Source organism: Diadema setosum, chromosome 19 (genome assembly GCF_964275005.1).
Source record: "Diadema setosum chromosome 19, eeDiaSeto1, whole genome shotgun sequence".
In the NCBI taxonomy this organism is placed as follows: Eukaryota; Metazoa; Echinodermata; class Echinoidea; order Diadematoida; family Diadematidae; genus Diadema; species Diadema setosum.
In genome coordinates, this window is record NC_092703.1 from 22,861,982 (window position 1) to 22,873,751 (window position 11,770).

The window sequence follows — 11,770 nt, forward strand, 5'->3', positions numbered from 1 at the left end:
TAGTAGTCTTCTCTTCCAGCAGTGACTGAGCAGATACTTAAAATATTCGTAACTTTTGAACAGATTGTCCAATTTTCCTCAAACTTTCACTGATGTGTTCTGCTAACATTGCTGCATTCTTTCAATCCTTATGTATATGAAGGTAGACTTGTCCTTTAATAGTTAAAATTTATATATCAGATAAAACTATCATTGATATGAGTAATAGCTGAATAGTGTCCAATTTAGTTGGAGGTGATTTGAATATGAAAGCTTATTTTAGTTTCATGGAATTGATGATTTATTTCTATGTAATAGGTTGCAGATTTTGAGCAAATCTTAACCCTCTTTACAAAACTTCAACTTTACACAGGAACCAATGATGTACATGTGAGTGTGTGCTTACAATGACCCTGAAGAATGGACATGTCTACCACCTGTTCAGAGCTCTGCTGCAAGGCACATGAATGCTTTATTATGTGGATTGCCCTGAGCACTGCTAGTCTGAATTCATGACACAGGGTGAAATGCATGCACATGAGAAAAGTGAGCACATGTTTCCATGTGCTTCTATCCACCGCATTTCAGAATGAATAAAGACTAGCTGTGATAGTGGAATTCCTCATGAATATGTAATAGAGCATTCCAATCCTGGCCATTGTCCAGGACCATTGTCTGGGTATCAGCAACACACTCCTATACACACCAATAACCCCCTGTGCAAAGTTGAAGTTTTGTACAGAGGGTTGAAAATAGAGCAAAATCTGAAACCTTACTGAAAAATTAATGTTCAATTTAACGAAACTGAATCATGTCTTCATTATCAAAATCCCTCCAACAAAATTGTACACTATTCAGCTATTGCTCATTGTCAATGTTAGTGTTATCTGATATATAGTTTTTGAACTATAAAGGATAAAAAATGGTAAATGTTTTTTGTAACACCTAGTATAAACAAGTATAAGCAAATCGTTGATGAAAAGAAACAGAACCTCGCACTAGACGCAAATTTTGAAGAAAGAAGAATACAACGTACGCGCACTGGGTGACGTCGGACTTTGGTTGGACAAAGTGGCTAAATCAAAGTACAAAAGTTAAAAGATTTGGGAACTAAACACTTCTGGTTCTCTGATGACCGCTCAAAGGAACTAGACAGAAACGATTAGAATCTATACCCGATGACGTAATGGTTGGTGCCGATTCGATGCATCCATTAAAATAAATTCAAAACTTGGGACCAGCCGATGTAAAAACGGAATGGGTGAGGATGGTTCTCGTTAAAAGGTAAATGAAATTCGTTCCAGTGATGAGTTGGATGCTTCGTATACTTGGTACTTGGATACATGTCGGAAAAAGGAGACAGACCTGAATATTCTGGCATGTACATAAATTCACCTAAGTAATGGCGAGAGAAATCAAAAGACTTTGAGTACCTTATTCTGAAAAGAAGTAATATATCCGTAGAAGCTCTCAATTCAATTGATATCAATTCAAATTTTTATTTCTTTTTTTTTTCATTTGCCCCAAACTAAGATTCCATAATTAAGGTTAGGCAATATCAATGACGAGTATAACATAAGTCATGTAAGTAATGATATTTTAAGGAAAGTCTTTAGTCTATATATAACGCCTATATAACTTTAAATTGTATTACATATATAATCAATATGTAATTTTCAAGAAAGTTTATTATTTACAATGACACCAAGGACCTTAGAGAGACCTTAGAGAGACATCCAAAACTATGTATGTACTTGAAAGTGCCAACAGTATTGCTAAAAAGCATATCTTGAACATTCAACGATAACTTCTTAGCTCTGACCTAGTCTGTTACTTTTTCAATTCACTATTAACTTTTTTTTTGTACAAGAATACCAATATCGTTTTGAGCAAAAAATACATTAGTATTGTCGGCAAAATGTATATAAAGGAGAGTACTTCAGATACTTGACAAATATCATTGATATATATGATGAATAATAACGGTCCTAACATACATTCCTGAGAAACCCCGCATCTGACTTCTCTAATTCATGAGTTATCATCTCTAATCGTAACAAACTGTCTTATAATAACTAAATAACTCTTGAACCATTCCAAGGCCTTCCCACGTATTCCATAATGCGATAACTTGTAAACTAAAAAAACGTACTTAATTGTATCGAAGGTCTTGGGAAAGTCCCAGAAAATACCAATCAAATGAGAGTGATTAACAATTGCAAGGGCCACTCTTTCAACGAAACTTAAAAGAGCATGAGTTATGCTAAGTTTCTCACGAAAACCAAGCTGAGAATTTGTAACAAATTTTGTGCCGTTTCAAAAAACGAATTATTCTCTTTTAAATAAGATAGTTCTTCTTAGACATCGGAGATAATAAAGAAATTGGACGATTATTACTGATATCAAATTTATCGCCCTTCTTTAATTATTGGGAAACTTTGGTCAATAACATTTTATCAACCCATGGGACACGCCATGAGACATTACAAATCAAATATATGAGCAAGTGGGTCAGCAATCGAAGTTATAACACCTTTTAGAATAACATTATCTATCTCATCATTACCACAGCTTCGTTAGTTCTTTAAAGAAGAAACAATAGCAATTATCTATTAGTAGGATTTAAAAAATGGAGTTGGGATTATACTAACCTAAAAATTTACTGAAATGGTTCTGTGTAGAAGCCTAGCAGGGATATTTCGAGCATATATCTCACCTATATTGAATTGAGAATTGATAGTATCTGAATTTTTACTTCTGGCCTCTTTTAAAACCTTCCAAATATTTTGCATATCAGATTTATATATTTATATCTTGAATAAATGTTCTTTTCTTTTCAGAACATATAATCATTATTGAAGTAGTTTTACAACATGGGTATCTATTCCTAGATAAATCATTTCTTCCAGTTTATATTAATAATATAATCGATCTTCAAGAAGTTTGACAAAAATGTTTGCAAAGCTTGTACCTGTAGGAGAAATATTATATCGACATATATCAAAATTGTGTTTTATGCCACGCCAAAGTACATTTGGTAGTGTAAAATAGAGGTAGTAGAAGAGTACAAAATTGAGAGGGTCGCTGGTTGAAGATTGTATTTCACTTTGCTAATGACTCCTATCATTCGGGATATAGTACAACGAATATTATCAAAATGAGGTTTCAAGAGAAGGTTTTTGTATTCGGTTATCCCATAAATGTTGTAGCAGACTTAATTTATAGGACTGTGACATCTAAGGCAACATTCATTGGAAGACTATCTAAGAAGTTTCTTAAAATGACACATTTTGGAGAAGATTCAACAGCAATTTATTTGACAGTGTGAAGATTATTTCACACTGTGGTGTGGTTTTCACAGGGCATTCCTATAGAAATATTGTTTCACATTGTGAAATGATGATTCACAGTGTGTTCAAAACGCTAGAATTTAACAGTGTAAAGAGAATGCACACTGTGTTCACATTGTGTTACACATTTCGCGACACTGTTCTTTCCAGCGGGGTACTAACAATCATTAAAGGCAAACCACAGTTCTCATCGGCTTGCAGGAACTGTTGAATTTTACTGTAATATGGATACGTACATGAGTGAGGAATGCGTGAATTGATAACGCTGCCCATGTGATTTCAGTCGGAAACAACGAAAATGCAAAATATTATCCCAAAATGTGCGCTAGAAGGACATGCAATGTCAAAGCATATCCGATCGTTGTTGCTACGTGAAGTTTTATACTTGATTGTATAACGATTTATACATCGGGCCATAGAGCAGTATCTATCACGCGAGACTGAATGGCATGCAGCAGCTTTTGATCTCAAAATATACATAATTATAAAACCCCTCACCCTTTCATATTTGTTAACAAAAATTAATTTTGAGCCCTATTTGTTAACCTGTCAGAGCGGATGATTTTGTTCATTAACAGCGGTTATACACTTTCATTCGATATTTTCGGGCTTTCAAGCACAAACCTTGATCTATGTTATGTACGAATAAGTGTGGATTTCTTGACAACTTTTTGACTTTCCTCTTTTCATTGCATTGATTTTGTCCTCCACATACGAGTATTCTTTTTCGGTTAGGTCAGGGTTATTACTGTCGGGTACGAGTTTATCGGTCTCGGTCAGGCTTTCGCTCCCATGGTCAGGACAGAGATCGCTACTTCCCGTGGGAATGAGATACCCGAATTTATCGGTCTCGGCCAGGCTTTCGCTCCCATGGTCAGGACAAAGATCGCTACTTCCCGTGGGAATGAGATACCCGAATCTATCGGTCTCGGCCAGGCTTTCGCTCCTGATGTCAGGACAGAGATCCCTGCTTCCCACCTTCACGTCCGTCGACGAGTAGTAGTGCGACGCCTTCTCACCCAATTTCCCCTTTCTTCGTACGACGACGGGGGATGCTCCAGCACCGACGACGTGACTATCGTCAATTGTTACTTCGCTGATGTTTGTATGGGAATGAGTAGAGGCCATGTCTAATTTACCAGGCATAATTTCGACTTCTAAAGCTGACGACGTATTCGCTTGGTTGTGGGACGCTGCAGGAGATTGTGCGGTGGAATTAAATGTTTGACTTGGACTGCTTAGAGAGAGCCTCTTACTTGCACCTTCCCGTCCTCTTGGGGAAGTACAATTTCTCGAGACTAGTCTTTTCATAGACAAATAGCGTGGCACACTTCGAGTCCTCTGGACACTGCTCTCATCGTCTTTATTGTCTCTTGTCGATGATTTTGGCCAATTACTTGATACACAAACACAGCAGAACATGCAGATGACCACAATCAAGAGAAAGATACAGGTGGCGCACAATGCTATCACAACTGATGAGGGCTGAACACGAATGATATCATCGATCTCCTCTACGGCTTCAATCACAGAGAGGAGAGAATCGGAGGTGACTGAAAAGGAATCATTGGCGTACTTGCACTGGATGAGATAGGGTTCTTCTGTTGTGAGTTTCACATTTCTGAGAAATAGAACACTAGCACCGCCGTAGTTGGTTGTGTGCATGTCTGACTCTATCTCCGTTGTATCAACTAATCTTGAAAGCATCTTCCATTGAAATGAGCCATGTGGAGCGTCAGGACTTGCTACGCAAAGAAACATGGCATCCATTCCTTGTTGGATGACGGTATACATCGGTTCCACTCGGATACTGTGTCGGGTGTCGATGTCGGACGTCGATGCGTTTGTCGAATCGACATTCGTTGAGCACGACTCCACGTAATCCATACCACCTTCTTTTCCCCTGAGTTTGCAGGTAAAGTTTTGGCACTGCGACCAGTCTGTGAGCGCCACTCTCGCCATAGCCCTACCTCCAACGAACATCTTGCTGAGAATTCTCTGCCTGTCGCAGAAGAGCTCTGGCGTCGCGTCCGGGAGAGCGGTGGTAGACCAGCTGCACTTCAGCTCTACCTCCCTCTCGTTCATATTAATCATGTTCATCACGCGGGGTAGGAATGATGCCGAGCAGGACGGCGATTCACGAGGAGTCTCCGGCCTGGTCGTGGGAGCTGTGGCGTTGGGCAACCGTGCCGGTACCTGTACAGAGACAGTTCTCACCGCAGACATCACTAGTCTGTTCGTTATCCTGACACACTGGTATGTCCCCGTGACGTTCTCATATACCTTTCGAATGTGAAGAGAATATCTTCTCAGCTCTGGTTCGATAACCAAGTGGAAATTTTCTCTAGAAAACAAGTCGTCGGTATATGTATACATTCCATTCGTACTGATAATGCGATGATATCGCAAAGACAACCAGTAGATAGTATCGGTGTTTTGAACACCCGCCTCACATTCTAAGACTATGCTCTCTCCACGTTGTAAATTGACTACTTCCGTTGGGATGTCCTCGGTGTGGCGAGAAAACGTCTTTGTACAGAGGATTGTGAGCAACAATACAATGATCTTCACGCTCGCCATGATGATACTTCACCAGTCAGTCCCTGATGAGCTCAAGCAACACACCCTTGTAATTAATTTGATAGTAGATTGACTAAAAAGACAGCGTTCCTTATGTGAAAGCACTGTGATAGAAACCAGATGCCCAAGAAGTAAAAATCGGTGAATGTTTTATAGACATTTCTGTCCTCATGTGGTCACATGCTGCACTAACGTGATAGGATTGTTAGGTCTCTCCACGTAATGCCTCCGGAAAGAGCGCGCGCAACTTTCTCTAACGCAAGCGCGTTACTATCGTGTACATGTAAGCCATCCAAATATGCAATGTCACGCTCATAACTATGCAAATTGTATAGAGTAGATGGGCTTAACTATGAAACCAAATGGCTTTTCCCGACAATATTGCGATTTGTACACAGATGAACATTAAAGGTTTCCGTGGAAAATGGAAAAAAAGAGGAAAAAGTACTACAAAATCTGGAGTGGTGCCTTTGCTTAAAATGTCATGACTCTACACTTTCTATGACATGGAAGTGACGAATCGTGTGGGGGGGGGGGTAATTAATCCATGCGTTGGTTTCCTACTTTACTTTGATAAGTTTTAGGGTTTTCGAGACAAAACAAAATGTAGTAGTGGTTTCCCAGTAACTAACATTTTTAGCGATATATACGTAAACTAACCGCCCAAGTAGGCCTAAATCAAAAATTGATTGAAATCTAGCGCATATTCTCATATTGTATAGCTCATCTATAACAACAAGGCAGACAGCAAGCACACGCACACACACACACACGCACGCACACATGGACATATATGCATATATAGGCCTACATATATGCTTATATACGTCCACGTTTATGCGTTTACATATTGACTGTCGAGAGAAAAACGGTTGAGGGATTTTTTGCCAACAAGGTATTTTTATTGCCGATTTTTAGGGGCCTCCACCTTCTAAGTAATGGCCCGATTGACCTTAATTCCCACCAGATTCTGGTATAGGCAATGGTGACAAAGAACCTTGCTCTGAGGCCTCAGGCCAATCAGCTGCTATCAGAGGAATCGAACCAGGAACCTCACTTTTAAGAGTCCGAGGTCAGATTTATCACCACATTAATGATATTAAACTTTTCCAGCGAATACTGCCCTGAAGAGGTAGAATTTTGTTAAAATAAGGAGTTCTGCATGATAATCTGGGTGTATACACTGTAATAGCATAATCCGTAACTGTGAAGAAACTGTAAAATCTTAATTGAAAAGTTTTATTCTTGGCTATAACGGGCGACGGAAAGATGACAAGTTTCAACTTTATTCGGATCAATGGTCAAATATATGAACTGTATCAAAGAACGCCATGAAGGATATAAACGTTGTATTTTTTATTTCTATTTTCTGATGAATGTACATAATTTGCTTGAAAAATATTTACAATACAAAAATAATACACTGTATACACAAAACTTGGAAAAACATCTTTAATGAAAATCATTTGCAGGACTGGGCAAGAAAGTCTTCATCGCGTACGTCTTTACGCTCTATCCATCGAGCATCCGTCCACTGTGATTTCATCCGCGCAAAAAGTTTTAAGCTGCTTAAATCTTTTAGAACGGATGAACTTTCCGCCGTGTACGATGTAGATCCGCGACATGCGAGCAACAAACGTTGTATGTCCGTTCTCATCCCTTAAACGTCCGCTGTATATCCTCTCTGCATCCTCTCTGCATCCTCGCAACTCACATCCGCTGCAGCTGAAAACGGAAAGAGGGAGGAAAGATATGGTACATGGAACGTCTATACATCGTTAATAGCACGGAAATAGAAAGGATGTAAGCGTATGCATCTCTTATATAAAGTATGTAGAACGGACAAGGCGTTTGCATCCGCTCTTTCCGCTATGCGTCCGTTTCGCAATTATCTCCGGTAACCCCTTCGGAGCTGTCATCCACTTCCATCCGCTTGCATCCGCTAGGCTTCCGATGAACATCCGTTTAACATCATCGCTACATACTACCCACGTCCGTTCTTTTTCCGTTTTGTTTTCGCCAATTTTCGTCAATTTTGTCAATTTCTGGAGCGGATGAAAGCGGATGGAGCCATCCCGAAATTTTGCTCGTCCGCTGTGTCCTTTCTGCATACGTATTGTGTCCATCGGCCAATGAGACCGGGCCTTTATAGCTTTTGTCAAGAGGCCTATCTCGAGAGCGATCATCCAAGAACGACATACATTATGAATCACGCCAGGGGACTGTATTATGAATGTAGTGATGATTAATTGTAGTGAAATTAATGCACATAACTAGATATAAGTTTTAATTCATCTACTGGATGGACGCCCAAGTCAAGCTTTGAATAGCTTATGATGATCCACTCCCATTTTTTTTTTTTACATATACATGACTATTCCATGTTACACCATGTACATATACACTCCGCAGAAATAGAAAGTAAACACTATTTAAGTTTATATTTCTCATAGAATATTTGGCTAAAAGTTAATATTCATTATTATGTACCATATTAAATGTAATTTAATTGGCCATTAGCCTGGTAGGTCAATAAAAAGGGAAATTTTACGCACGAGTGAATACCTTTGTTTATCTCTTCCAATTCACAAACAGTGACAAAAGTTAAAATTGCAGAAATGAACAATTCGTCATTCATGCGTAAGTTCTCTTCGGATCCTTGTAACAATAAGAAGGAAAGACAAATGTAACACAATTAGATACATGAATTAAGTTGTAAAAATAAACCTTCTGTCTCTATAATCGGTTTGTAGCCCAAAATATCAATAAAGGCCAAATATAAAGGAGAAAAATGAAGAATCCTGGGCCAAATCCTAATTCAAATAAAACAAGCCAAGAAGCAGTTTAAACAAAAATTAGAAATTTCAATTTGATTCTAATCAAGAAAATAATAGATAATATTTTTTTACTTTGGTTCTCAAATTTGTCTCAGGAATCCTTAAATTAGGGTACATGCAGGTAATATGAGACTGCATGTAATATGGCACGCGTGACTTAAAAACCCTTATTACTCCACCTGAACCATTTCCAAAATGCATATAGCGCCATTTATCATAGTTTTATATCATCACTGTGCTTAGTTCTTGATGATTTTCCTGCTCGCTGACTGAAAGTTTGGTGATATTCTCACTGACAAGATACTGACAAGATATGTAAAAATTACAGTATTTTTAGCCTTGATATATTAAGATTTGACATTTCACCAATTACACTGGTGTAAGTAAAGTTATTGTGTGTGAAATCAATTCTTTGCATTTTACGTAAGCTCATTGAATAGTTTAATCAAAGAAAGTGTGTTTTGGTCTATGTACTGTACTAAATATGTGTTATATGGCTTCAAAGGTGACCAACAAGACCCAACAAGCTGCAGGTAATATGAGACTTCAATATGGCGGACAGGTTTTATTGACATCTCTGATTTCAAGTGACTTGCCTAATTAGATAGAAGCCAACATCAAAATACCTCATTTTCTTCTCTGACAGTTTTTTATATTCAAAGTATATGAAAAATGTATCACAAAGTACAACACACAGGTATATGAACATGTATGTAAATTGATATTTGTGTACTTTAGATAGGGTGCTTCCAAATTAATGCCACAATTAATTTGGTGAGCTATAATCTTCAGTTTAAGTGTTATTTTATATGTGTTAGATACTGTATACGATTACTTCAAACATTTGAATTCACAATTTTCATAGTTTTAACATAAAAGACTGGGGTTTCAACGTTTTGTGTGATATTTCCGCGGTTTTTATTATTTTTATCAATTTTCTTTTTGCAACTGAGCTAGGCCAGGCCTAACTCAGTTGCAAAAAAAGAAGGAGAATAAAACATAATAAAATACCCATCAGGATTATCTTACATTTTTTCTTTGAACTTTTGTGCAACATTTGATACCTATTTTTTAAAAATAAAAGTAAAAGACCTTTACGTAATAATCTCATGTTGGTAATGAAATCTCATGTCGGCGTCAAATTTAAGAATTTCTGAGATTTGTGTACAAACACACGGAAAATAGCGTTTCATGCTTAAAATCAATTTTTGACTTAAAATTGTGTTATTTGTCTCAGTTTTAGATAATATTTATATGATATATATTAAAATTAAATAGTCAAACAACACCAATAGAAAAAAAACTCATGAATTTAAGACATAAGATTGTCATTTTAACATTGACACAATGTCTACCATGCACAGTCTCATACCTGCACATGCAGGTAATATGAGACTTCTGCGATGATGTCATAATTTGCATATTAACTGTCAACAAAAATATTTGATTGGTGCAAATGCTTTATAAAAGGAAGGATGAATAGTTGCTAATTCCCCAAAACAAAGTTTGATGGGTTTCTCTGTATGCATCTTCATGCCAATTATGCAAATGAGCTTAATAGTCTCATATTACCTGCAGTACCCTACTCAATGAAAAGAGTGAAATAAAGAAAATTCTGTTTATTCAATCATCTCTATACCATCACTCCCTATATTGTTTGAAGCTAAAGCTCACAGAAAATTCTTATTTTCTCCCTTCAGTTTCCCACTTTGTTTTTGTTTGAGGTTATAAAGAGATAGAGAGAACAAAAAGTTGTTTTTGCTATTTCATTCTTGTCTCTCATTGTGTTAAACTTTTATTTTGTCGTTGTCATGACAAATGAAACACAATATGTCATTTTTTCGATTTTTTATTTTGTGCTTTGGAGGGCAAAAATGAGTGTGTTCACTTATGCGTAAAGCTTCCCTTTGTATTATTAAAGCTACTAGCTTGATAGCCAACAAAATTACCTTTATTTTTGGTATATGATACTTTGATTTTTATCTAAATTTTATATGAAAAATATGAACTCAAAAAGTGTTCACTTTCTTTTTTTATGAGTGTATATGAAGAGTTTGCTTCCAAAAGGCGCTAAATCCATCATTTTTTTTTTTTTGATGGATTTAGAGCCTTTTGGAAGCTCTTTATATACTGCTGTACATGTACAACATTATGCCAATAATGTGTGTGTGATACAATGTAGGCTGTATCATTTTGCATTTTGTGAATGAATCAAATGAAAATATAGCTCTATACCTAGTTCGCTTTCTGAAATAACGTGGCACTTTTAATAGTAATTAAAGGTACGCATCTCAAAAGTCTTCATCAATGATTTCATGGTTATTTAGGGGGCACTCGCTATAGAGAAGTCGTTCTCAGCGTTGGGAAGAGGTGCTAGAGTCTCGCTTTTAACGAAAGGTCGGTCCCCCTGTGAAACATACACGGTTTTAGTTGGTTGTTTTTAGTACAAAATTCGCTCTTGGATGAGTGCATGACGCGTTCCATCATTTTCAGAATGTTCAATAATTCCCAGGAGGCAGAAAAAAACAAACAAACATTGCTGTGCGGCGGCTTCATTTTTGTACAGAGTGAAAGGCCAATAATAATCCAGATACCTCTTAAAAAGTATCCATAACATTTCAACGGATCGATCAAAAGTCAAAAGTTTTCCCAGGTTGGTCTACAAACATGACAAATGCACATTCTGATAAAACTGAATCCAATAACATCAGATATGACAGCGGACAGGATAGACCTATATAGTTATCCATTTAGATACATATTCGCATAATTCACAGCCACAGATCTGATGATTGTTTTTTCCTCCCTCTCTGAAAAAAAGGAAAAAAAAAAACCGGAAAAGGCACCCTTCAAATCCATTATGCGCTTGAACAACTGATCTCTACCCGGAAATTGAAGGATCTGGATATCTCATCTCCGGCATTTAAGTCGCTTTGAAGCCACTGTGCCGCCATCTTACCACGTACATCGCTCATACACTAATCTTGGGTACTCAGATGCGCATCCAGGAATTCCGTAAAGAGG